Raw genomic sequence first — 27,701 nt, 5'->3', positions numbered from 1 at the left:
TACGTCTCCCCAGATCGTGCAGATTTATCATCCATGCCCCAAGCCTGATTCTTTGTCACATCTGTGTGTCTTAATTATATGATCTAGTGCGTCACCTGCCTTTAAACTCACCAACCTCTCTAAGTCTGCCCAGGTACACTTATATGTTTGCTGTACTTCCTTTATGTGTATGTAAAATGGGAATGGTTGGTCTTCAGGGGCAGGCAGCTGCTTCAGCAAAGCTAGCTGGTCAGAGGGGCTCCAGGGATAATACACCTGTATCTTTCTTATTCTAGTCACACTTCTAGGTCCTGATGGGGTTGGTCGTCTGATGTCTACTGTCAGCTTACTCCTCAAGGGCCAATGTCCCCACTACCCACTATCCACACTATTATGTCAGCTTCTTATAATCTTGTCTGGATAGGATTTAGTGCAATTCTCTTAGGTCAGTAGCACAGGTCACACAAGTAGCTATTCAGTCTGGGTTTGTCTGAGTCTGACCACAGTGTTTACAAGTCCATCTGTTTTGTCTGGGTCTCTGATTACACTTTGTCAATCAAACATTCATAATACACCTTCCACACTGCTGCACATTCTCAAGCATCATTTATTCACTTGCTATTTTCTTCCCTTGTCTGTGCCTTTTTGTACATCCAAACATTCACACTCTGGTATTTTTGCCTTTTTCAATATTTGTCCCACTTGTTTTACTGCTTCCTTCCTTCTCTGTCTTTTGTAATTTGACACAATTTGCTATACAAATCAATCACACAACTAGAAGCAGGTTCAAACACATTAATGACCAAGCAATCACTTACAATGACCAAACAATCACTTACAATTCCCTTCTAAATTAGGCACCATATCTTACTTTTAACTTCCAATCTTCAATTAAGTACTGTTGCTTTAAAATGCACAAATCTTTCAGCGCGTACCTTACGGATAGAATTACAGAGAATTTTGAGCACAGCTCACACTCAGCAGAGATAAGAGCGAAGGGAGAAGAAAAACTGCGCAGCGCCATCCTTCCCCCCTCCCATCAGAATGCAGCGTCGTCCTTCACAGAATTCTGTAGTTCTTTAGACTTATCAAAATCAATTTCTACAAAGAAACTCAAAATCACGGGATTTCACTGTAAGGGTAGATAACTGTATAATGAGATTAACCATGCCTTGCCCTTTTTCTGGCCAAATGCATTCAGGAAACTTTACAATGTAATGCCACATATAACACGAACTATATCATTACTCAATTCATTCAGTCTCAGATGTAGATTTGAATTATCTATAACGCATCTGTCCGGGATTCCACCACAACTAGAAAGGTCACAAATCTCTTGACACAAAAATGATGTGTGATGATTCATTCATACGTGCTCATTCACTGATTTTTTTTTTTTTTTTTTTACTCAATTACTCATCTCTCATCTTATTCAGAGGTTCTCATAGACATATATACAAGGATTCACACAGCCTGCCTATCTTGCACTTTGGATTTGATTAATACTTTTTCCAGGTTCTTTGCTGCACTACTTCCATATCTATCCTCAATTATATCACATAACCGATTTCCTTCTTCAGGTGTCTTACCCTGACTGTTCCCCATTTTATCTTTTATTCTTATCCTGTTTCTCTTGTTGTCTTCCTGTTAGTCCCCTGCCTTAGGTGGTGTATTGAGTAAGCTCAAGACTAGGCTCTACTATACCTCGTTACCTTCTTCCTAAGGTGCTAACAGGCTAAATGGAGTGTCTGTTCCTCGGTGTACTACGTGTTTTGTGTACTTATATGCTATGTAGCATCCGAACAGAAATACTCCCACAACACACAGGATTGTAAACAAAGTGTCCATCTATCGGGGTTCTTCAGTCATATCCTGTCACAGGCTCATTTCGTGGTCCTGTGCTCATTCTATCACACTCTTATCTGTCACAAGGTTTATTCGTAAAGGGTGTTGATTTAAGCTTAGGCGGTGACCTCCCCGAAAGGACGCTGTCACATGACCCAGTTAGGCAATATCACCACTCTTTGAACGAATACCTACTGTGCAGCTTATTTGTCTACTTTTCACAGTCCTTCAAATCAAGGCAGTCACTCAACAACCTCCTCTATTTCTAGTGCGGAATCGTCTATTGTGAAAAACTTGTCCGTCCGGGCTGCGCAGTATGAACTGTTCACCCAGCCTTATATTCCGTAATGTCAGACCTCTCCCATTTTGATTTGCATCAGCTCTTTTTCTAAAAATAGCTGTGCACAGACAGAACCTACAGTAACCTCTCATTCGAGCAGAAATTACATATGCGTGTCACACCCGATTTCCTCAGAGTTCTTATATGGACCTGATTTTACGGCCCCCTCCTCTACTAGATTCCCCTTTATACGGACCTTAGTTATAATGATAGATTATAAAGAGCAGAGAAGAGGAAAATTGATCTCTTACCTGGCCAGGTGTTTAGGTCTGCTGTTCACAATTTCATCAGTAACTGGAGTGGTCTGTAGATCGGGTAGTCTTGGAGAGGTGCCTATATCAGGTCCCTGTTTCGGGCGCCAGGAAACTGTCGGGATACCTCAGATTACTCTTTCATCTGAAGGACCGATGTTCTTAGGTGTGAAGCACCATATGTCTCTAATCAATTGCTCCGTCGAGAAGGATAACACAGACGCGGGCTGTATAATACCACTCGGGATGCCTGCCAAGACGCCTCTGGCTTATCAGTTAGGCTTCCGTCTTTTATAGTAAAGAGTTTAAACATTTACAGACATGCGCAGTACAAATGATTTCACAACTTGTTTTCTACAAAGAAAGTCACTTAGGCAAAAAAGCAGAGGTATTTGACCTTGGTTCACAAGGGAGATGTCTGAGACATCTCCTCGAAGAACAGATAAGGTTTTAAACAAGAGAATGCATCATTGACAGAACTCAATTTAACTCCTTCAGTTCCTATCAGTGCGAAAGCAGGCATCCAGGTGCTTTTTCTTTTTGGCTTTTGGACAAAGGCATGAGAATGTTTTGTGGAGCATGGTTTTGTTTCCCTGTTTGTTCTTTTTCTCCAATAGCCTGACAAATGAAAGGTTCCTGTGTTGCAAAATGCACTTTGTCCTGTCTTCAGACATAGAGGAAGACCTCTTGACTTTGGCTGGCTGTTTTTTTCTTTTTCAAGTTCATTTCAGCATGTTTAAACATCTTTAGCTTTGCATAGAGTTTCTGAAGTGTAGTGGTTGTCACGTTCACCTCACACGCGAACGGTCCCCAGTTCGAAACTGGATAGAAGCATGACATTAGGCGTTGATATTAAAGCTTTTGACGTTGAGTCATTGTTCTCGATGGCTCGTCATGACCACAGTAACCTTCCACAGCTGGTTTCTGTAGTGTAGTGGTTATCACGTTAGCCTAACACGCGAAAGGTCCCCAGTTCAAAACTGGGCAGAAACACGCTGTTACCCTTTGGTATCCAAGCTTTTGACTTTCAGTTCTTGATCTCGATTGCTTGTTGTCACCACAGTAAGCGCTTGCATCCGGTTTCTGTAGTGTAGCGGTTATCACGTTCGCCTCACACGCGAAAGGTCAACAGTTCGAAACTGGGCAGAAACACAGCGTTTTCTCTTGGAAAACGATCTTTTTGACTTTCAGTGCTTGTTCTTTATTGCTTGCCATGACCACAGCATTTTTTATTTGTTTGAATCGGTTGGCTTCTCTAGTGTAGCGGTTATCACGTTCGCTTTACACGCGAAAGGTCCTCAGTTCGAAACTGGGCAGAAACACAGCGTTCCTCTTGCAAACTAGTGCTTTTGACAATGAGTGATTGATCGTTAATGCTTGTCATGACCACAGTAAACGCTCTTGTCTGGTTACTGTAGTGTAGTGATTGTCCTGTTTGCCATTCTCCTGAAAGTTCCCTGTTTTGATCCCGGGCAGAAACATGTGGCTTTTCTTTATTTTGATCACAAACGTATATTGTTGGCTTAATTAGCCTTAGTTAGCATATTCTATTGCTGGTTTAATGAGCATTACTTTTACCAATGTGATTATTTCTACCCGTTTTTGCATTTGGCAAGCATGTGTGTTTTTGACAGTGTCTAAGTGTTCCTAATTCAAGTAACACCTGATAGGATCAAGGTGCGAAAGCAGGCATCCAGGTGCTTTTTCTTTTTGGCTTTTGGACAAAGGCATGAGAATGTTTTGTGGAGCATGTTTTTGTTTCCCTGTTTGTTCTTTTTCTCCAATAGCCTGACAAATGAAAGGTTCCTGTGTTGCAAAATGCACTTTGTCCTGTCTTCAGACATAGAGGAAGACCTCTTGACTTTGGCTGGCTGTTTTTTTCTTTTTCAAGTTCATTTCAGCATGTTCAAACATCTTTAGCTTTGCATGGAGTTTCTGAAGTGTAGTGGTTGTCACGTTCACCTCACACGCGAACGGTCCCCAGTTCGAAACTGGATAGAAGCATGACATTAGGCGTTGAAATTTAAGCTTTTGACGTTGAGTCTTTGTTCTCGATGGCTCGTCATGACCACAGTAACCTTCCGCAGCCGGTTTCTGTAGTGTAGTGGTTATCACTAGAGTTGAGCGACTTTTAGTTTTTTAGGGTCGCGTTTCGTTTCGTGAAACCCGACTTTTCCAAAAGTCGGGTCGAGCAAGATCGTCCGATTAAAGGGAAAAGTCGGGGTCGTCCCGAAACACGAAACCCAATGTAAGTCAATGGGGAATAAAAGTCGGCAGTGAGAGGAGGACAGGAAACACACCAACAGTGCCCATTTGAATGCCAAAAACATCAATTCTTCTTACTTAAGCTTGTCAACCTTAATTAACTTCATAATATAAGTTACGCACTGAAAAATGGGTGTTATTTGGCTAAAGTTGTGGGGGGGGAGGGCTGGCTGCAGGTTTTCATGTGCCCTGGGCGAAAGAGCGCCCCTTTAACACATACCACAACTCATCATGCTCCGATACGGCAGATAAATAGCGGTATAGTACAATGAAAAATACCTCACTTTTTACATCTCATGACGAGGCCCATCTATTTCTCCATACAGAATCATTGGTCCCATATAATGTTTGAAACAGTATATGATGAGCTCCACATAATGCTACAGTATATGTTGGTCCCCATGGATGAAGCTCCACTGTCTTATGGGCCCAAATAATGCTCCAAACAAAATGGGCCCCATTTCTAATGCTCTAGTGTATAATGGGCCCTGTAAATGCTGCTCCAGTGTCTGATGTCCACCTTTGGAATGTTCCAGTGTATGGTGGGCCCCATCTATCATTCTCCAGAGTATAGTGCTCCCCAAAAATTGCTGTCCCAACATTGAAAACAATCAAATAAGTCTCCTCGCTAGAGAATCCCTGTACTTGTCTGGACAGGTGCTGTAGCTTGCTTAACAGCTCGCCAGCCGTTCTCACGCCCAGTATGGATTGCACGTGATTGCACAAAGGTTAGAAAGGGTACCGTATCCCTGGATAACATGTATGGATAGCGTACACATTCAAAATATATGTCTATACAGCATGAGGCAGGCTCAGACGGTGTTAGGCCCAGTATGGATTGCACGTCATTGCACAAAGGTTAGAAAGGGTACCGTATCCCCGGATAACATGTATGGATAGCGTACACATTCAAAATATATGTCTATACAGCATGAGGCAGGCTCAGACGGTGTTAGGCCCAGTATGGATTGCACGTCATTGCACAAAGGTTAGAAAGGGTACCGTATCCCCGGATAACATGTATGGATAGCGTACACATTCAAAATATATGTCTATACAGCATGAGGCAGGCTCAGACGGTGTTAGGCCCAGTATGGATTGCACGTCATTGCACAAAGGTTAGAAAGGGTACCGTATCCCCTGATAACATGTATGGATAGCGTACACATTCAAAATATATGTCTATACAGCATGAGGCAGGCTCAGACGGTGTTAGGCCCAGTATGGATTGCACGTCATTGCACAAAGGTTAGAAAGGGTACCGTATCCCTGGATAACATGTATGGATAGCGTACACATTCAAAATATATGTCTATACAGCATGAGGCAGGCTCAGACGGTGTTAGGCCCAGTATGGATTGCACGTCATTGCACAAAGGTTAGAAAGGGTACCGTATCCCCGGATAACATGTATGGATAGCGTACACATTCAAAATATATGTCTATACAGCATGAGGCAGGCTCAGACGGTGTTAGGCCCAGTATGGATTGCACGTCATTGCACAAAGGTTAGAAAGAGTACCGTATCCCTGGATAACATGTATGGATAGCATACACATTCAAAATATATGTCTCAGGAGGCAGGCTCAGACGGTGTCAGGCACAGTATGGATTTGATGGCCCAGATTACACAGCGGAGGAGCAGGGAGAGGTAAAGATTGCAAATGCTGTGGCCCTGCCCAAGCAAGGGGGGCCCACTCTTGGGCGTCGGTACTGGCACTGGGCCCCTCATAGTACAGCGGTGTGTCTGACGGCGGGTGTGCACCACCACCGTCAGAGACACTTGATTGCACTATGAGGGACCCTGTGCCAGTGCCCGCGCCCAAGAGTCGGCCTACCCACCTGTCCAGGGCAATGGCACTCGCACGGTGTCGTACGCTAGGTGGTTACCCCGGCCATGGGGGGGAGGCAGCACAGTTAGGGAGTTTTAGAAAGTGGCATATGTTGATGTTGGACATTCAGCTGATGCAAAAGGCGAAATAGGTGAAGTACCAGGAAGAGGTGGACCAAAGCAAGCCATTTTTCTGTCACCCTATGTGTCATCAGGGGAAGGTGGGACAAAATCCTTGGAAACCCATGCGTGGTTCATTTTAATGAAGGTTAGATCATCCACATTTTGGGTTGACAGACGGGTCCTTTTTTCTGTCAGGATTGATCCAGCTGCACTGAAGACTCTTTCCGATAGCACACTTGCAGCTGGGCAAGCGAGCTCCTGTAAGGCATATTGGGCCAATTCAGGCCAGGTGTCCAGTTTAGCGGCCCAATAGTCAAAGGGGAATGACCTGTGTGGGAGAACATCGATATGGGAGGAAAAGTAGTTTGTAACCATAGTTGACAACTGCTGTCTCCTGTCACTTTCCATCGATGCAGTATTACCAGTTGTGTGAGCGGTATTTGAAAAATCAGTCCACAACATTGTCATGAAACCCCTGTCTCCAACGCCACTTCTGCTGTGTGCACCACGAACACCTCTGCCAAGCTGCCCCCGGCCCGTACGGCTCGTGTGAGAACCATCACCGCTGCTGTGTGCTGGGAATGCCTCAAGCAACCGATTTACCAGAGTTGCTTGTTTATTAGCCAATATTAGGTCAAGGTTCTCCTGTGGCATGATGTTTTGTAATTTGCCTTTATAGCGTGGATCCAGGATGCTGGCCAACCAGTAGTCGTCATCGTTCATCATTTTGGCAATGCGGGGGTCCCTTTTTAGGATCCGCAAGGCATAATCTGACATGTGGGCCAATGTTCCCGGTGTCAATGATGCACTGCGAGTGCTGGGTGGAGGAGCACTTTCTGGCAAATCCACATCCCTCCAGTCACGCACAAACCCTGTACCAGACCTTGCCACGCCAACATTTTCACTTGCCCCACGAGATGCATCCTCCTCCCCTAAGTAATCATCCCCATCATCCTCCTCCTCCTCTTCTTCCTCCACCTCGTCCAGGAGAGGTCCCTGAGCAGACAATGGCTGAATGTCATCAAGGATTCCCTCCTCCTCTTCCTCCTCATCAACATTGGCTGCAGACGCCTGCTCCTTAAGGTGCGTCAAAGTTTGCATGAGCAGACGCATAAGTGGGATGCTCATGCTTAGGATGGCGTCGTCTGCGCTTACCAGCCATGTGCATTCCTCAAAACACTGAAGGACTTTACAAAGGTCTTTCAGCTTCGACCACTGCACGCCTGTCAACTCCATGTCTGCTCTCAAAGTGCCTGGCCGTGTATCCTCCCACAAATGCATTATGGCCTGCCTCTGCTCGCACAGCCGCTCCACCATGTGCAGGGTGGAGTTCCACCTTGTTGCAATGTCGATAATGAGGCGGTGGTTGGGAAGGTGGAGCAATCGCTGCAGCTTCTGCATGCGAACGGAGTGTACAGGCGACCGGCGGATGTGCGCGCACAGTCTTCGCACCTTCTGGAGCAGGGCTGTTAACTCCGGATAATTTTTGAGGAAGCACTGCACCACCAGGTTCAAGGTGTGAGCCAAGCAAGGTATGTGGCTGAGTTTTGAAAGGGCTATGGCTGCCACAAAATTACGGCCGTTATCACTAACTACCTTGCCTGCCTCAAGATGTACACTGCCCAGCCATGACTCAGTTTGTCGCTTCAAGTACTCGGCCAGCACCTCGGCGGTGTGTCTGTCGCCCAAACACATCATCTGCAACACAGCCTGCTGACGCTTTCCACTAGCTGCTCGATAGGGGGACACATCGTGTGCAACAGTGGCAGCTGCAGATGGAGTGCTCGTACGACTGCGCTCTGTGGACGAGCTTTCGCTTCTGGAGGAGGAGGAGGAGGAGGAGGAGGGTCGAACGCCTACAGCCAACTGTTTCCTATACCGTGGGCTAGGCAGCACTGTCCCACCACCGCTGTCCCCTGTGGACCCTGCATCCACCACATTAACCCAGTGCGCAGTGATGGACACGTAACGGCCCTGGCCATGCCGACTGGACCATGCATCAGTTGTGAGGTGCACCTTTCCGCTCACTGACTGCTTGAGTGCATGGACAATGCGGTCTTTCACATGATGGTGGAGGGCTGGGATGGCTTTGCGAGAGAAGAAGTGGCGACTGGGTAGGTCATAGCGTGGTACTGCATAGGCCATGAGTTCGTGGAAAGCTGTGCTTTCCACCAACCGAAAGGGCATCATCTCAAACGAGATTAGTTTGGCAATGTGGGCGTTCAAACCCAGTGTACGCGGATGAGAGACTGAGTACTTTCTTGACCTACTCATAGTGTCTGGGAGGGTGAGCTGGACTTGAGAGCTGCATATGGTGGAAGTAGCGGTGGACAGGGCGGACTGAGAGAGGGTTGATGATGGTGATGGAGTTGGTGTTCTTTCTGATGGCCTAGAATCAGTCTTTCGTTGATATAACAGTGGGATTCCCTGACTGCTGTGGCCTTGCAACGACACCTCAACATTTGCTGCTGTGCTAACCGGTGGGCTTACAGTGGGGGAAACAATGTAGCATTGCTGACTACCTTCGTTGTGATCAGTTGCACATGTGGCACTTGAGGTTTGGTGTTGTGTCCACGCTTGCAAGTGCATGCTGGTTAAATGTCTAAGCATGCAACTGGTATTCAAATTTTTCAGATTTTTCCCTCGGCTAAAGGTCTTTGCGCACTTCTTACAGATAACCTTGGCCTGATCATGAGGATTTTGTTCAAAAAAGTGTCACACTGCACTCTTCCTACTTTGGCAGACATTTTGCGGCCTAGAACGCTGTGATCTTTTGACCCTCTGGACAAGCTGTCCAGCAACTCTTTTGATGTTTGGAACCTGTCTTTGGAGTGCTCCGGGCCTGCCAGATAACAGCTGTTGCGATGTCGATGTCTGCTGTGGATGCTCCTCATCTGAGCTATTGGAAGCAGCACCCTCTTCCCCCAATGGATGCCAATCTGGGTCAACAACTGGGTCATCCATCACCTCCTCTTCTATGTCATGTGCACCTTTCTCTGTGTCACTGTGTATGGTGGTATAGTGTGCGGGAAGGGGCACCTGAGTCTCATCAGGGTCAAAATCTGGCTCTGTACACTGCGAGGACAATGTAGTGCTCTGAGAGAATGTACCAGCAGAATCATCCATCAGCGGCTGTGCATCAGTGCACTCCATGTCAGATTCATCTTGGCCTGGGTAATTCACCATTTGACTTGATAATCCAGGCATGGTATGTGAAAACAGCTCCATGGAGTAATCAGTAGTATGGCCTGCGTCATCCTTCAATCTTGGTTGGGGTGAAGGACACAAGGAAAGGTGTGGTTCATGAACATGAGCCTCCAATGACGACTCAGTGCTTTTACTTTTTACAACTGAAGAAGAGGAGGCGATAGAGCTGGAGGCTGAGTCAGCAATGTAAGACAAAACTTTTTCCTGATGCTCTGCCTTTAAAAGCGGTTTGCCAACTCCTAGAAAACTAAGCGTTCGAGGCCTTATGTAGCCAGACGATGACGCAGGGGCAGCACCTCCTGCATTCGGTCCTATTTTGCTCTTGACACTACCATCAGATCCACCACCAACACAATCATTACCAGCTGCTAACCCCCGCCCAATTCCACGGCCTCTTCCACCAGCCTTCCTCATTTTTGGTAGAAATGTAGACAAAATCCATCAAACTATATAGTAATAAGAAAAAAGAGAAAAAAGGTGTCTATAGGACAGGGGAGATTTAGAATTTCTGCACACACTTGTGGACAGTGGACACTTTTGGATTGTGTGAGGCCCACTGATATCTGAGCGCTATGTGACATGCTCGATGGCACAGCTGCCTGTGACCAAAGTGACGAGAGGATCATGGAGATTTTGAATCTCTGCGTACACTTTTGGACACTGGACACTTGTGGATTGTGTGAGGCCCACTGATATCTGAGCGCTATGTGACATGCTCGATGGCACAGCTGCCTGTGACCAAAGTGACGAGAGGATAATGGAGATTTTGAAACTCTGCGTACACTTTTGGACACTGGACACTTGTAGATTGTGTGAGGCCCACTGATATCTAAGCGCTATGTGACACGCTCGATGGCACAGCTGCCTGTGACCAAAGTGACGAGAGGATAATGGAGATTTTGAATCTCTGCGTACACTTTTGGACACTGGACACTTGTAGATTGTGTGAGGCCCACTGATATCTGAGCGCTATGTGACACGCTCGACGGCATAGCTGCCTGTGACCAAAGTGACGAGAGGATAATGGAGATTTTGAATCTCTGCGTAAACTTTTGGACACTGTACACTTGTGGATTGTGTGAGGCCCACTGATATCTGAGCGCTATGTGACACGCTCGATGGCACAGCTGCCTGTGACCAAAGTGACGAGAGGATAATGGAGATTTTGAATCCCTGCGTACACTTTTGGACACTGGACACTTGTAGATTGTGTGAGGCCCACTGATATCTGAGCGCTATGTGACACGCTCGATGGCACAGCTGCCTGTGACCAAAGTGACGAGAGGATAATGGAGATTTTGAATCTCTGCGTACACTCTTGGACACTGGACACTTGTGGATTGTGTGAGGCCCACTGATATCTGAGCGCTATGTGACACGCTCGATGGCACAGCTGCCTGTGACCAAAGTGACGAGAGGATAATGGAGATTTTGAATCTCTGCGTACACTTTTGGACACTGGACACTTGTGGATTGTGTGAGGCCCACTGATATCTGAGCGCTATTTGACACGCTCGATGGCACAGCTGCCTGTGACCAAAGTGACGAGAGGATAATGGAGATTTTGAATCTCTGCGTACACTTTTGGACACTGGACACTTGTGGATTGTGTGAGGCCCACTGATATCTGAGCGCTATGTGACACACTCGATGGCACAGCTGCCTGTGACCAAAGTGACGAGAGGATAATGGAGATTTTGAATCTCTGCGCACACTTTTGGACACTGGACACTTGTAGATTGTGTGAGGCCCACTGATATCTGAGCGCTATGTGACACGCTCGATGGCACAGGTGCCTGTGACCAAAGTGACGAGAGGATAATGGAGATTTTGAATCTCTGCGTACACTTTTGGACACTGGACACTTGTGGATTGTGTGAGGCCCACTGATATCTGAGCGCTATGTGACACGCTCGATGGCACAGCTGCCTGTGACCAAAGTGACAAGAGGATAATGGAGATTTTGAATCTCTGCGTACACTTTTGGACACTGGACACTTGTGGATTGTGTGAGGCCCACTGATATCTGAGCGCTATGTGACACGCTCGATGGCACAGCTGCCTGTGACCAAAGTGACGAGAGGATAATGGAGATTTTGAATCTCTGTGTACACTTTTGGACACTGGACACTTGTAGATTGTGTGAGGCCCACTGATATCTGAGCGCTATGTGACAGGCTCCATGGCACAGCTGCCTGTGACCAAAGTGACGAGAGGATAATGGAGATTTTTAATCTCTGCGTACACTTTTGGACACTGGACACTTTTGGATTGTGTGAGGCCCACTGATATCTGAGCGCTATGTGACACGCTCGATGGCACAGCTGCCTGTGACCAAAGTGACGAGAGGATAATGGAGATTTTGAATCTCTGCGTACACTTTTGGACACTGGACACTTGTGGATTGTGTGAGGCCCACTGATATCTGAGCGCTATGTGACATGCTCGATGGCACAGCTGCCTGTGACCAAAGTGATGAGAGGATAATGGAGATTTTGAATCTCTGCGTACACTTTTGGACACTGGACACTTGTAGATTGTGTGAGGCCCACTGATATCTGAGCGCTATGTGACACGCTCGATGGCACAGCTGCCTGTGACCAAAGTGACGAGAGGATAATAGAGATTTTGAATCTCTGCGTACACTTTTGGACACTGGACACTTGTAGATTGTGTGAGGCCCACTGATATCTGAGCGCTATGTGACACGCTCGATGGCACAGCTGCCTGTGACCAAAGTGACGAGAGGATAATGGAGATTTTGAATCTCTGCGTACACTTTTGGACACTGGACACTTGTGGATTGTGTGAGGCCCACTGATATCTGAGCGCTATGTGACACGCTCGATGGCACAGCTGCCTGTGACCAAAGTGACGAGAGGATAATGGAGATTTTGAATCTCTGCGTACACTTTTGGACACTGGACACTTGTAGATTGTGTGAGGCCCACTGATATCTGAGCGCTATGTGACACGCTCGATGGCACAGCTGCCTGTGACCAAAGTGATGAGAGGATAATGGAGATTTTGAATCTCTGCGTACACTTTTGGACACTGGACACTTGTGGATTGTGTGAGGCCCACTGATATCTGAGCGCTATGTGACACGCTCGATGGCACAGCTGCCTGTGACCAAAGTGACGAGAGGATAATGGAGATTTTGAATCTCTGCGTACACTTTTGGACCCTGGACACTTGTGGATTGTGTGAGGCCCACTGATATCTGAGCGCTATGTGACACGCTCGATGGCACAGCTGCCTGTGACCAAAGTGACGAGAGGATAATGGAGATTTTGAATCTCTGCGTACACTTTTGGACACTGGACACTTGTGGATTGTGTGAGGCCCACTGATATCTGAGCGCTATGTGACACACTCGATGGCACAGCTGCCTGTGACCAAAGTGACGAGAGGATAATGGAGATTTTGAATCTCTGCGCACACTTTTGGACACTGAACACTTGTAGATTGTGTGAGGCCCACTGATATCTGAGCGCTATGTGACACGCTCGATGGCACAGCTGCCTGTGACCAAAGTGACGAGAGGATAATGGAGATTTTGAATCTCTGCGAACACTTTTGGACACTGGACACTTGTGGATTGTGTGAGGCCCACTGATATCTGAGCGCTATGTGACAGGCTCGATGGCACAGCTGCCTGTGACCAAAGTGACGAGAGGATAATGGAGATTTTGAATCTCTGCGTACACTTTTGGACACTGGACACTTGTGGATTGTGTGAGGCCCACTGATATCTGAGCGCTATGTGACACGCTCGATGGCACAGCTGCCTGTGACCAAAGTGACGAGAGGATAATGGAGATTTTGAATCTCTGCGTACACTTTTGGACACTGGACACTTGTAGATTGTGTGAGGCCCACTGATATCTGAGCGCTATGTGACAGGCTCGATGGCACAGCTGCCTGTGACCAAAGTGAAGAGAGGATAATGGAGATTTTTAATCTCTGCGTACACTTTTGGACACTGGACACTTGTGGATTGTGTGAGGCCCACTGATATCTGAGCGCTATGTGACACGCTCGATGGCACAGCTGCCTGTGACCAAAGTGACGAGAGGATAATGGAGATTTTGAATCTCTGCGTACACTTTTGGACACTGGACACTTGTGGATTGTGTGAGGCCCACTGATATCTGAGCGCTATGTGACACGCTCGATGGCACAGCTGCCTGTGACCAAAGTGACGAGAGGATAATGGAGATTTTGAATCTCTGCGTACACTTTTGGACACTGGACACTTGTGGATTGTGTGAGGCCCACTGATATCTGAGCGCTATGTGACACGCTCGATGGCACAGCTGCCTGTGACCAAAGTGACGAGAGGATAATGGAGATTTTGAATCTCTGCGTACACTTTTGGACACTGGACACTTGTGGATTGTGTGAGGCCCACTGATATCTGAGCGCTATGTGACACGCTCGATGGCACAGCTGCCTGTGACCAAAGTGACGAGAGGATAATGGAGATTTTTAATCTCTGCGTACACTTTTGGACACTGGACACTTGTGGATTGTGTGAGGCCCACTAATATCTGAGCGCTATGTGACAAGCTCGATGGCACAGCTGCCTGTGACCAAAGTGACGAGAGGATAATGGAGATTTTGAATCTCTGCGTACACTTTTGGACACTGGACACTTGTGGATTGTGTGAGGCCCACTGATATCTGAGCGCTATGTGACACGCTCGATGGCACAGCTGCCTGTGACCAAAGTGACGAGAGGATAATGGAGATTTTGAATCTCTACGTACACTTTTGGACACTGGACACTTGTGGATTGTGTGAGGCCCACTGATATCTGAGCGCTATGTGACACGCTCGATGGCACAGCTGCCTGTGACCAAAGTGACGAGAGGATAATGGAGATTTTGAATCTCTGCGTACACTTTTGGACACTGGACACTTGTGGATTGTGTGAGGCCCACTGATATCTGAGCGCTATGTGACACACTCGATGGCACAGCTGCCTGTGACCAAAGTGACGAGAGGATAATGGAAATTTTGAATCTCTGCGTACACTTTTGGACACTGGACACTTGTGGATTGTGTGAGGCCCACTGATATCTGAGCGCTATGTGACAGGCTCGATGGCACAGCTGCCTGTGACCAAAGTGACGAGAGGATAATGGAGATTTTGAATCTCTGCGTACACTTTTGGACACTGGACACTTGTGGATTGTGTGAGGCCCACTGATATCTGAGCGCTATGTGACACGCTCGATGGCACAGCTGCCTGTGACCAAAGTGACGAGAGGATAATGGAGATTTTGAATCTCTGCGTACACTTTTGGACACTGGACACTTGTGGATTGTGTGAGGCCCACTGATATCTGAGCGCTATGTGACACGCTCGATGGCACAGCTGCCTGTGACCAAAGTGACGAGAGGATAATGGAGATTTTGAATCTCTGCGTACACTTTTGGACACTGGACACTTGTAGATTGTGTGAGGCCCACTGATATCTGAGCGCTATGTGACAGGCTCGATGGCACAGCTGCCTGTGACCAAAGTGAAGAGAGGATAATGGAGATTTTTAATCTCTGCGTACACTTTTGGACACTGGACACTTGTGGATTGTGTGAGGCCCACTGATATCTGAGCGCTATGTGACACGCTCGATGGCACAGCTGCCTGTAACCAAAGTGACGAGAGGATAATGGAGATTTTGAATCTCTGCGTACACTTTTGGACACTGGACACTTGTGGATTGTGTGAGGCCCACTGATATCTGAGCGCTATGTGACACGCTCGATGGCACAGCTGCCTGTGACCAAAGTGACGAGAGGATAATGGAGATTTTGAATCTCTGCGCACACTTTTGGACACTGGACACTTGTGGATTGTGTGAGGCCCACGGATATCTGAGCGCTATGTGACACGCTCGATGGCACAGCTGCCTGTGACCAAAGTGACGAGAGGATAATGGAGATTTTGAATCTCTGCATACAATTTTGGACACTGGACACTTGTGGATTGTGTGAGGCCCACTGATATCTGAGCGCTATGTGACACGCTCGATGGCACAGCTGTGACAAAAGTGACTAGAGGATAAGGGAGATTGGATTGCTTTTAATAAAGCAGTTTGCAGAGCAGTGGGTAAGCAGCAATGCCAGCGTGTCAGGAAGCCTTAAAAGGCAGCCCAACAACCAACACCACTGATACACCACAATATAGCCTCCCCTTGCACTGCACACACAGTGACTTGTGTGTTGTGCAGGCCAAATTGCTAGCAGCAGAAGCAGTTTTTTTGTCTTCTTCCCTGCCTAACGCTCTCCCTACAGAATCAGCAGCAACCTCTCCCTATACTAAGATCGGCAGAAGTAAGATGGCGGTCGGCGTGCACGCCCTTTTATACCCCCTGTGACGCCCACCAAAGCAAGCCAATCACTTGCATGCCCTTCTGAAAGATGGTGGTGACCCGTGCCTAGGTCATCACGTTGCCCACATTGTCCGTGGATCCTGATTGGCTGAAAAAGAGCGCAAAACAAACTTTTGAAACTCGACTTTGGCGCGTAAGTCGCCGACCTCGTGGCCGACCTCATCCTAGGGTCGGGTTTCGTTTCATGAAACCCGACTTTTGAATTTTTTCGACCCGTTTCGCTCAACTCTAGTTATCACGTTCGCCTAACACACGAAAGGTCCCCAGATCGAAACTGGGCAGAAACACGCTGTTACCCTTTGGTATCCAAGCTTTTGACTTTCAGTTCTTGATCTCGATTGCTTGTTGTCACCACAGTAAGCACTTGCATCCGGTTTCTGTAGTGTAGCGGTTATCACGTTCGCCTCACACGCGAAAGGTCCCCAGTTCGAAACTGGGCAAAAACACAGCTTTTTCTCTTGGAAAACGATCTTTTTGACTTTCAGTGCTTGTTCTTTATTGCTTGCCATGACCAAAGCATTTTTTTTTTGTTTAAATCGGTTGGTTTCTGTAGTGTAGCGGTTATCACGTTCACTTTACACGCGAAAGGTCCTCAGTTCGAAACTGGGCATAAACACAGCGTTTCTCTTGCAAACTAGCGCTTTTGACAATGAGTGCTTGATCTTTAATGCTTGCCATGACCACAGTAAACGCTCTTGTCTGGTTACTATAGTGTAGTGATTATCCTGTTTGCCATCCTCCTGAAAGTTCCCTGTTTTGATCCCGGGCAGAAACATGTGGCTTTTCTTTATTTTGATCACAAACGTATATTGTTGGCTTAATTAGCCTTAGTTAGCATATTCTATTGCTGGTTTAATGAGCATTACTTTTACCAATGTGATTATTTCTACCCGTTTTTGCTTTTGGCAAGCATGTGTGTTTTTGACAGTGTCTAAGTGTTCCTAATTCAAGTAACACCTGATAGGATCAAGGTGCGAAAGCAGGCATCTAGGTGCTTTTTCTTTTTGGGTTTTGGACAAAGGCATGAGAATGTTTTGTGGAGCATGGTTTTGTTTCCCTGTTTGTTCTTTTTCTCCAATAGGCTGACAAATGAAAGGTTCCTGTGTTGCAAAATGCACTTTGTCCTGTCTTCAGACATAGAGGAAGACCTCTTGACTTTGGCTGGCTGTTTTTTTCTTTTTCAAGTTCATTTCAGCATGTTTAAACATCTTTAGCTTTGCATGGAGTTTCTGAAGTGTAGTGGTTGTCACGTTCACCTCACACGCGAACGGTCCCCAGTTCGAAACTGGATAGAAGCATGACATTAGGCGTTGATATTAAAGCTTTTGACGTTGAGTCTTTGTTCTCGATGGCTCGTCATGACCACTGTAACCTTCCGCTGCCGGTTTCTGTAGTGTAGTGGTTATCACGTTCGCCTAACACGCGAAAGGTCCCCAGTTCGAAACTGGATAGAAGCATGACATTAGGCGTTGATATTAAAGCTTTTGACGTTGAGTCTTTGTTCTCGATGGCTCGTCATGACCACAGTAACCTTCCGCAGCCGTTTTCTGTAGTGTAGTGTTTATCACGTTCGCCTAACACGCCAAAGGTCCCCAGTTCGAAATCTTTTTGACTTTCAGTGCTTGTTCTTTATTGCTTGCCATGACCACAGCATTTTTTGTTTGTTTGAATCGGTTGGTTTCTGTAGTGTAGCGGTTATCACGTTCTCTTTATACGTGAAAGGTCCTCAGTTCGAAACTGGGCAGAAACACAGTGTTCCTCTTGCAAACTAGCGCTTTTGACAATGAGTGCTTGATCTTTAATGCTTGCCATGACCACAGTAAACGCTCTTGTCTGGTTACTGTAGTGTAGTGATTGTCCTGTTTGCCATCCTCCTGAAAGTTCCCTGTTTTGATCCCGGGCAGAAACATGTGGCTTTTCTTTATTTTGATCACAAACGTATATTATTGGCTTAATTAGCCTTAGTTAGCATATTCTATTGCTGGTTTAATGAGCATTACTTTTACCAATGTGATTATTTCTACCCGTTTTTGCTTTTGGCAAGCATGTGTGTTTTTGACAGTGTCTAAGTGTTCCTAATTCAAGTAACACCTGATAGGATCAAGGTGCGAAAGCAGGCATCTAGGTGATTTTTCTTTTTGGCTTTTGGACAAAGACATGAGAATGTTTTGTGGAGCATGGTTTTGTTTCCCTGTTTGTTCTTTTTCATAGAATTATAGAATCATAGAATCATAGAGTTGGAAGGGACCTCCTGGGCCATCTGGTCCAACCCCCTGCTCAAAGCAGGATTCGCTAAATCATCCCAGTCAGATGTCTGTCCAGCCTCTGTTTGAAGACTTCCATTGAAGGAGAACTCACCACTTCTCGTGGCAGCCTGTTCCACTCATTGATCACTCTAACTGTCAAAAAGTTTTTTCTAATATCTAATCTGTGTCTCCTCCCATTCAGTTTCATCCCATTGCTTCTAGTCTTTCCTTGTGCAAAAGAGAATAAAGTTGATCCTTCTACAATGTGACAGCCCTTTAGATATTTGTAGACAGCTATTAAGTCTCCTCTCAGTCTTCTCTTTTGCAAACTAAACATTCCCAAATCCTGCAACCTTTCCTCATAAGACAGGGTTTGCAGACCTGTCACCATTCTGGTCGCTCTTTTCTGAACTTGCTCCAGTTTGTTGATGTCTTTTTTAAAATGTGGTGCCCAAAACTGGACACAATATTCCAGATGAGGTCTGACCAAAGAGGAGTAGAGGGAAATAATGACTTCACGTGATCTAGACTGTATGCTTCTGTTAATACATCCTAGAATTGCATTTGCCTTTCTTGCTGCTGCATCACACTGTTGACTCATATTCAGTCTGTGATCTATTAGTATACCCAAGTCTTTTTCACATGAGCTGTTGCTTAGCCCTATTCCTCCCATTCTATATATGCTTTTTTCATTTTTATTGCCCAGATGTAGTACTTTGCATTTCTCCCTGTTAAAAACCATTCTGTTAGTTGCTGCCCACTTCTCCAGTTTTTTTAAATCTTTTTGAATCCTCTCTCTCTCTTCTCTAGTATTAGCTATCCCTCCTAGCTTTGTGTCATCAGCAAATTTAATCAGTTTACCCTCAATTCCTTCATCTAAATCGTTGATAAAGATGTTGAACAATACAGGGCCCAGGACAGAGCCCTGTGGTACCCCACTTGAGACATTCTTCCAACTGGATGTGCAGCCATTTACGACCACTCTTTGGGTCCGATCACTAAGCCAGTTATGAATCCACCTAACAGTTGCCTTGTCCATTCCATACTTAGTCATTTTTTCAATAAGGATTGTATGAGAGACTTTGTCAAATGCTTTGCTGAAGTCAAGATATACTATATCTACAGCATTTCCTTGATCCACCCAATCAGTGATACCGTCATAGAAGGAAATTAAGTTAGTCTGACATGACTTATTAGTTACAAACCCATGCTGACTCTGTTTGATCACTTCATTCTTATCCAGGTATTGACATACATGTTGTTTAATAATTTGTTCAAAGATCTTTCCTGGTATAGAAGTCAGACTCACCGGCCTATAGTTGCCTGGGTCCACCTTCTTCCCCTTTTTGAAGATAGGAACAACATTTGCTCTTCTCCAGTCTTCTGGCACTTCTCCTGTTCTCCAAGAATTTTCAAAGATTATGGAGAGGGGTTCAAAAATTTCTTCTGCTATCTCCTTCAGTACTCTGGGGTGTAATTCATCTGGACCTGGAGACTTGAATTCATTTAAGTTAGCTAAGTGTTTTCTCACTATCTTTCTGTTTATAGATATCCTGGATTCTTCTATTCCCTTAATAGGACAGTGAATAACAGTTGGTGTTACATTTCCTTTCTGAGAGAAAACAGATGCAAAATAGGAATTTAAAAGTTCAGCCTTCTCAACATCCTGTCTTACCATTTCATCATTTTCATCCTGTAAAAATCCTATAGCATCTTTGATTTTTATTTTACTTTTGACATATCCCCAAAATCCTTTATTATTGCTTTTGACATCTCTTGCAAGCCTCAATTCATTTTCAGCTTTAGATAATCTGATTTGTGCCCTGCAGGTTCTGCAGACAGCATTATATTCTTCTTTAGATATGCCTCCCTCTTTCCATTTTATAAACATTTTTTTCTACCTTTTTAGCATGTGCTTAAGTTCTGTGTTCACCCATCCTGGTTTCCTTAAATGCTTCCTATTCTTCCCTCTTTTTGGAATTGTTAACAACTGTGCTTTGAGAATTTCATTTTTCAAGATTTCCCATCCTTCCTGGACATTTTTGTCTTTAAGGATATCCAGCCATTGGATCCCTCCAATTATCTTTCTGAATCCCTTAAAATCTGCCTTTCTGAAATCTAACCTTGACGTCTGAGTCTTCACAGGTCTTCCACCTCTAGTTATCCAAAATTCTAAAATAGCATGGTCGCTACCTCCTAAGGTCCCAGCCACTTTTACCTCCTCAACCATTTCCTCCCTGTTTATAAGGATTAGATCCAAGGTAGCAGTTCCCCTTGTTTTCTCCCCTACCTTTTGGAAGATAAAGTTGTCAGCAAGAGAGGATAAGAATTTCCTTGACCTGTTAGTTTTGCCTGAGAGAGATTCCCAACAAATGTCTGGATAGTTGAAATCTCCCATGACAACTATGTCATATTTTTTGGAGAACTTGGCCATTTGATGCATAAAGAGTTCATCCATATCTTCAGCTTGCACAGGCGGCCTGTAGTAAATGCCTACAATGGTGTCCTTTCCATTGTTCTGTCCCTTGTATTCTTACCCAAACAGTTTCCACAGAACTCCCAGTCTCTGAAGCTTCAATCTCTGTGCAGATATACGCGTTTCTAACATACAATGCGACACCTCCTCCTCGTTTATCAAGTCTGTTTCTTGCAAATAAGTTGTATCCTTCTAGTCTTGTATTCCAATCATGTGTATCGTCCCACCAAGTTTCAGTGATTCCAATGACATCATATTTTTTTTCCTGTGTTAGTAGTTCCAATTCTCCTTGTTTGTTGCCCATGCTTTGTGCACTAGTATAGAAACATTTTAGTTTGTGATTGGTTTCTCTTTCTCCAATATTTTTATTAATTAGATTCTTTTGTCTTTGTTCTTCCTTTCCACTTCTAATAGCAGAGTTCTCAATAGCATTTGTCAGGTGTATGGCTTTTTCTGGTCTTTTGCTTCCCTTCCCATGTTGTTCTAGTTTAAAGCTCTCCTTACAAGTGTAGCAAGATGACTTCCAAATACATGTTTTCCAGTCTTCGTAAGGTGCACCCCATCTCTAGCAAGTAGTCCATCGTATAAGTAGTTCACTCCGTGATCCAGAAATCCAAATCGTTGCTGACGGCGTAATGAGCATTACTTTTACCAATGTGATTATTTCTACCCGTTTTTGCTTTTGGCAAGCATGTGTGTTTTTGACAGTGTCTAAGTGTTCCTAATTCAAGTAACACCTGATAGGATCAAGGTGCGAAAGCAGGCATCTAGGTGCTTTTTCTTTTTGGGTTTTGGACAAAGGCATGAGAATGTTTTGTGGAGCATGGTTTTGTTTCCCTGTTTGTTCTTTTTCTCCAATAGCCTGACAAATGAAAGGTTCCTGTGTTGCAAAATGCACTTTGTCCTGTCTTCAGACATAGAGGAAGACCTCTTGACTTTGGCTGGCTGTTTTTTTCTTTTTCAAGTTCATTTCAGCATGTTTAAACATCTTTAGCTTTGCATGGAGTTTCTGAAGTGTAGTGGTTGTCACGTTCACCTCACACGCGAACGGTCCCCAGTTCGAAACTAGATAGAAGCATGACATTAGGCGTTGATATTAAAGCTTTTGACGTTGAGTCTTTGTTCTCGATGGCTCGTCATGACCACAGTAACCTTCTGCAGCCGGTTTCTGTAGTGTAGTGGTTAACACGTTCGCCTAACACGTGAAAGGTCCCCAGTTCGAAACTGGGCAGAAACACTCTGTTACCCTTTGGTATCGAAGCTTTTGACTTTCAGTTCTTGATCTCGATTGCTTGTTGTCACCACAGTAAACGCTTGCATCTGGTTTCTGTAGTGTAGCGGTTATCACGTTCGCTTCACACGTGAAAGGTCCCCAGTTCGAATCTGGGCAGAAACACAGCTTTTTCTCTTGGAAAACGATCTTTTTGACTTTCAGTGCTTGTTCTTTATTGCTTGCCATGACCACAGCATTTTTTGTTTGTTTTAAGCGGTTGGTTTCTGTAGTGTAGCGATTATCACGTTCGCTTTACACGCGAAAGGTCCTCAGTTCGAAACTGGGCAGAAACACAGCGATCCTCTTGCAAACTAGTGCTTTTGACAATGAGTGCTTGATCGTTATTGCTTGTCATGACCACAGTAAACGCTCTTGTCTGGTTACTGTAGTGTAGTGATTGTCCTGTTTGCCATCCTCCTGAAAGTTCCCTGTTTTGATCCCGGGCAGAAACATGTGGCTTTTCTTTATTTTGATCACAAACGTATATTGTTGGCTTAATTAGCCTTAGTTAGCATATTCTATTGCTGGTTTAATGAGCATTACTTTTACCAATGTGATTATTTCTACCCGTTTTTGCTTTTGGCAAGCATGTGTGTTTTTGACAGTGTCTAAGTGTTCCTAATTCAAGTAACACCTGATAGGATCAAGGTGCGAAAGCAGGCATCTAGGTGCTTTTTCTTTTTGGCTTTTGGACAAAGGCATGAGAATGTTTTGTGGAGCATGGTTTTGTTTCCCTGTTTGTTCTTTTTCTCCAATAGCCTGACAAATGAAAGGTTCCTGTGTTGCAAAATGCACTTTGTCCTGTCTTCAGACATAGAGGAAGACCTCTTGACTTTGGCTGGCTGTTTTTTTCTTTTTTCAAGTTCATTTCAGCATGTTTAAACTTCTTTAGCTTTGCATGGAGTTTCTCAAGTGTAGTGGTTGTCACGTTCCCCTCACACGCGAACGGTCCCCAGTTCGAAACTGGATAGAAGCATGACAGTAGCCGTTGATATTAAAGCTTTTGACGTTGAGTCTTTGTTCTCGATGGCTCGTCATGACCACAGTAACCTTCTGCAGCCGGTTTCTGTAGTGTAGTGGTTATCACTTTGGCCTAACACGCGAAAGGTCCCCAGTTCGAAACTGGGCAGCGACACGCTGTTACCCTTTGGTATCCAAGCTTTTGACTTTCAGTTCTTGATCTCGATTGCTTGTTGTCACCACAGTACGCACTTGCATACGGTTTCTGTAGTGTAGCGGTTATCACGTTCGCCTCACACGCGAAAGGTCCCCATTTCGAAACTGGGCAGAAACACAGCTTTTTCTCTTGGAAAATGATCTTTTTGACTTTCAGTGCTTGTTCTTTATTGCTTGCCATGACCACAGCAATTTTTGTTTGTTTGAATTGGTTGGTTTCTGTAGTGTAGCGGTTATCACGTTCACTTTACACGCGAAAAGTCCTCAGTTCGAAACTGGGCCGAAACACAGCGTTTCTCTTGCAAACTAGCGCTTTTGACAATGACTGCATGATCTTTAATGCTTGCCATGACCACAGTAAACGCTCTTGTCTGGTTACTGTAGTGTAGTGATTGTCCTGTTTGCCATCCTCCTGAAAGTTCCCTGTTTTGATCCCAGGCAGAAACATGTGGCTTTTCTTTATTTTGATCACAAACGTATATTGTTGGCTTAATTAGCCTTAGTTAGCATATTCTATTGCTGGTTTAATGAATCATAGAATCATAGAATCGTAGAGTTGGAAGGGACCTCCTGGGCCATCTGGTCCAACCCCCTGCTCAAAGCAGGATTCGCTAAATCATCCCAGTCAGATGTCTGTCCAGCCTCTGTTTGAAGACTTCCATTGAAGGAGAACTCACCACTTCTTGTGGCAGCCTGTTCCACTCATTGATCACTCTAACTGTCAAAAAGTTTTTTCTAATATCTAATCTGTGTCTCCTCCCATTCAGTTTCATCCCATTGCTTCTAGTCTTTCCTTGTGCAAATGAGAATAAAGTTGATCCTTCTACAATGTGACAGCCCTTTAGATATTTGTAGACAGCTATTAAGTCTCCTCTCAGTCTTCTCTTTTGCAAACTAAACATTCCCAAATCCTGCAACCTTTCCTCATAAGACAGGGTTTGCAGACCGGTCACCATTCTGGTCGCTCTTTTCTGAACTTGCTCCAGTTTGTTGATGTCTTTTTTAAAATGTGGTGCCCAAAACTGGACACAATATTTCAGATGAGGTCTGACCAAAGAGGAGTAGAGGGAAATAATGACTTCACGTGATCTAGACTGTATGCTTCTGTTAATACATCCTAGAATTGCATTTGCCTTTCTTGCTGCTGCATCACACTGTTGACTCATATTCAGTCTGTGATCTATTAGTATACCCAAGTCTTTTTCACATGTGCTGTCACTTAGCCCTATTCCTCCCATTCTATATATGCTTTTTTCATTTTTATTGCCCAGATGTAGTACTTTGCATTTCTCCCTGTTAAAAACCATTCTGTTAGTTGCTGCCCACTTCTCCAGTTTTTTTAAATCTTTTTGAATCCTCTCTCTCTCTTCTCTAGTATTAGCTATCCCTCCTAGCTTTGTGTCATCAGCAAATTTAATCAGTTTACCCTCAATTCCTTCATCTAAATCGTTGATAAAGATGTTGAACAATACAGGGCCCAGGACAGAGCCCTGTGGTACCCCACTTGAGACATTCTTCCAACTGGATGTGCAGCCATTTACGACCACTCTTTGGGTCCGATCACTAAGCCAGTTATGAATCCACCTAACAGTTGCCTTGTCCATTCCATACTTAGTCATTTTTTCAATAAGGATTGTATGAGAGACTTTGTCAAATGCTTTGCTGAAGTCAAGATATACTATATCTACAGCATTTCCTTGATCCACCCAATCAGTGATACCGTCATAGAAGGAAATTAAGTTAGTCTGACATGACTTATTAGTTACAAACCCATGCTGACTCTGTTTGATCACTTCATTCTTATCCAGGTATTGACATACATGTTGTTTAATAATTTGTTCAAAGATCTTTCCTGGTATAGAAGTCAGACTCACCAGCCTATAGTTGCCTGGGTCCACCTTCTTCCCCTTTTTGAAGATAGGAACAACATTTGCTCTTCTCCAGTCTTCTGGCACTTCTCCTGTTCTCCAAGAATTTTCAAAGATTATGGAGAGGGGTTCAAAAATTTCTTCTGCTATCTCCTTCAGTACTCTGGGGTGTAATTCATCTGGACCTGCAGACTTGAATTCATTTAAGTTAGCTAAGTGTTTCCTCACTATCTTTCTGTTTATAGATATCCTGGATTCTTCTATTCCCTTAATAGGACAGTGAATAACAGTTGGTGTTACATTTCCTTTCTGAGAGAAAACAGATGCAAAATAGGAATTTAAAAGTTCAGCCTTCTCAACATCCTGTCTTACCACTTCATCATTTTCATCCTGTAAAAATCCTATAGCATCTTTGATTTTTCTTTTACTTTTGCATATCCCCAAAATCCTTTATTATTGCTTTTGACATCTCTTGCAAGCCTCAATTCATTTTCAGCTTTAGCTAATCTGATTTGTGCCCTGCAGGTTCTGCAGACAGCATTATATTCTTCTTTAGATATGCCTCCCTCTTTCCATTTTATAAACATTTTTTTCTACCTTTTTAGCATGTGCTTAAGTTCTGTGTTCACCCATCCTGGTTTCCTTAAATGCTTCCTATTCTTCCCTCTTTTCGGAATTGTTAACAACTGTGCTTTGAGAATTTCATTTTTCAAGATTTCCCATCCTTCCTGGACATTTTTGTCTTTAAGGATATCCAGCCATTGGATCCCTCCAATTATCTTTCTGAATCCCTTAAAATCTGCCTTTCTGAAATCTAACCTTGACGTCTGAGTCTTCACAGGTCTTCCACCTCTAGTAATCCAAAATTCTAAAATAGCATGGTCGCTACCTCCTAGGGTCCCAGCCACTTTTACCTCCTCAACCATTTCCTCCCTGTTTATAAGGATTAGATCCAAGGTAGCAGTTCCCCTTGTTTTCTCCCTTACCTTTTGGAAGATAAAGTTGTCAGCAAGAGAGGATAAGAATTTCCTTGACCTGTTAGTTTTGCCTGAGAGAGCTTCCCAACAAATGTCTGGATAGTTGAAATCTCCCATGACAACTATGTCATATTTTTTGGAGAACTTGGCCATCTGATGCATAAAGAGTTCATCTATATCTTCGGCTTGCACAGGCGGCCTGTAGTAAATGCCTACAATGGTGTCCTTTCCATTGTTCTGTCCTTGTATTCTTACCCAAACAGTTTCCACAGAACTCCCAGTCTCTGAAGCTTCAATCTCTGTGCAGATATACGCGTTTCGAACATACAATGCGACACCCCCTCCTCGTTTATCAAGTCTGTTTCTTGCAAATAAGTTGTATCCTTCTAGTCTTGTATTCCAATCATGTGTATTGTCCCACCAAGTTTCAGTGATTCCAATTACATCATATTTCTGTTCCTGTGTTAGTAGTTCCAATTCTCCTTGTTTGTTGCCCATGCTTTGTGCATTAGTATAGAAACATTTTAGTTTGTGATTGGTTTCTCTTTCTCCAATATTTTTATTAATTAGATTCTTTCGTCTTTGTTCTTCCTTTCCACTTCTAATAGCAGAGTTCTCAATAGCATTTGTCAGGTGTATGGCTTTTTCTGGTCTTTTGCTTCCCTTCCCATGTTGTTCTAGTTTAAAGCTCTCCTTACAAGTGTAGCAAGGCGACTTCCAAATACATGCTTTCCAGTCTTCGTAAGGTGCACCCCATCTCTAGCAAGTAGTCCATCGTATAAGTAGTTCACTCCGTGATCCAGAAATCCAAATCGTTGCTGACGGCACCATCGACGTAGCCAGTTGTTCACCTGCAGAATCTTATTCCACCTCCTTGTTCCATGGCCATCCACTGGGAGGATGGAAGAGAAGACCACCTGCACTCCCAGTTCTTTCACTTTCTTGCCTAAGTCTTCAAAGTCTCTGCAGATGGTTTCCAGGTCGTTTCTTGCGGTGTCATTTGTCCCCACATGTAGTAGCAGGAATGGGTAGTCATCTGTAGGTCTGAAGAGTCCTGATATCCTGTCAGACACATCTTTAATTTTTGCACCTGGAAGACAGCACATTTCTCTTGTAGTTATATCCGGTCTGCAGATAGCGGCCTCTGTTCCTCTCAGCAGGGAATCCCCCATGACCACCACTCTCCGTTTCTTCTTCACAACATTTTTCTTTCTCCATCCAGGAGGACTCTGAGGGCGTACAAGGTTGCTGTTTGTTGGCAAAGTCTTATCCTGATGTATTTCTTCATCGTTTTCCTGCGTGAGAGCCTGGTACTGGTTCCTGAGCAGTATGGGTGCTGACTGCCTCCTGATCCTCCTGCTTCTCTGGGTCACATGTCTCCATTCCTCTGTTTCTTCAGGTGCACTTCGAATTTCTTCTCTTTCTGTAACATGAAGAGATAAT

General features: G+C 44.6%; 6 non-coding genes across 6 annotated transcripts; all 6 read left to right on the top strand.

The window, feature by feature from the left end:
• Positions 1–16,615: 16,615 nt before the first annotated feature.
• Positions 16,616–16,688, top strand: TRNAV-CAC (transfer RNA valine (anticodon CAC)). The gene has a single exon. It is a non-coding gene; the product is annotated as a tRNA-Val (tRNA).
• A 1,231-nt stretch (positions 16,689–17,919) lies between these two features.
• On the top strand, positions 17,920–17,992 carry TRNAI-UAU (transfer RNA isoleucine (anticodon UAU)). The gene has a single exon. It is a non-coding gene; the product is annotated as a tRNA-Ile (tRNA).
• A 4,136-nt stretch (positions 17,993–22,128) lies between these two features.
• Positions 22,129–22,201, top strand: TRNAV-AAC (transfer RNA valine (anticodon AAC)). The gene has a single exon. It is a non-coding gene; the product is annotated as a tRNA-Val (tRNA).
• An 86-nt stretch (positions 22,202–22,287) lies between these two features.
• On the top strand, positions 22,288–22,360 carry TRNAV-CAC (transfer RNA valine (anticodon CAC)). The gene has a single exon. It is a non-coding gene; the product is annotated as a tRNA-Val (tRNA).
• A 97-nt stretch (positions 22,361–22,457) lies between these two features.
• On the top strand, positions 22,458–22,530 carry TRNAV-UAC (transfer RNA valine (anticodon UAC)). The gene has a single exon. It is a non-coding gene; the product is annotated as a tRNA-Val (tRNA).
• Positions 22,531–23,458: 928 nt separating this feature from the next.
• TRNAV-CAC (transfer RNA valine (anticodon CAC)) lies at positions 23,459–23,531 on the top strand. The gene has a single exon. It is a non-coding gene; the product is annotated as a tRNA-Val (tRNA).
• Positions 23,532–27,701: the final 4,170 nt, after the last annotated feature.

This window comes from Dendrobates tinctorius, unplaced genomic scaffold, assembly GCF_039654945.1.
Source record: "Dendrobates tinctorius isolate UK_male_01 unplaced genomic scaffold, ASM3965494v1 ptg000332l, whole genome shotgun sequence".
Classification (NCBI taxonomy): domain Eukaryota; kingdom Metazoa; phylum Chordata; class Amphibia; order Anura; family Dendrobatidae; genus Dendrobates; species Dendrobates tinctorius.
The sequence above is the reverse complement of the archived record's forward strand: the minus strand, read 5'-3'. Positions and strand labels throughout refer to the sequence as shown.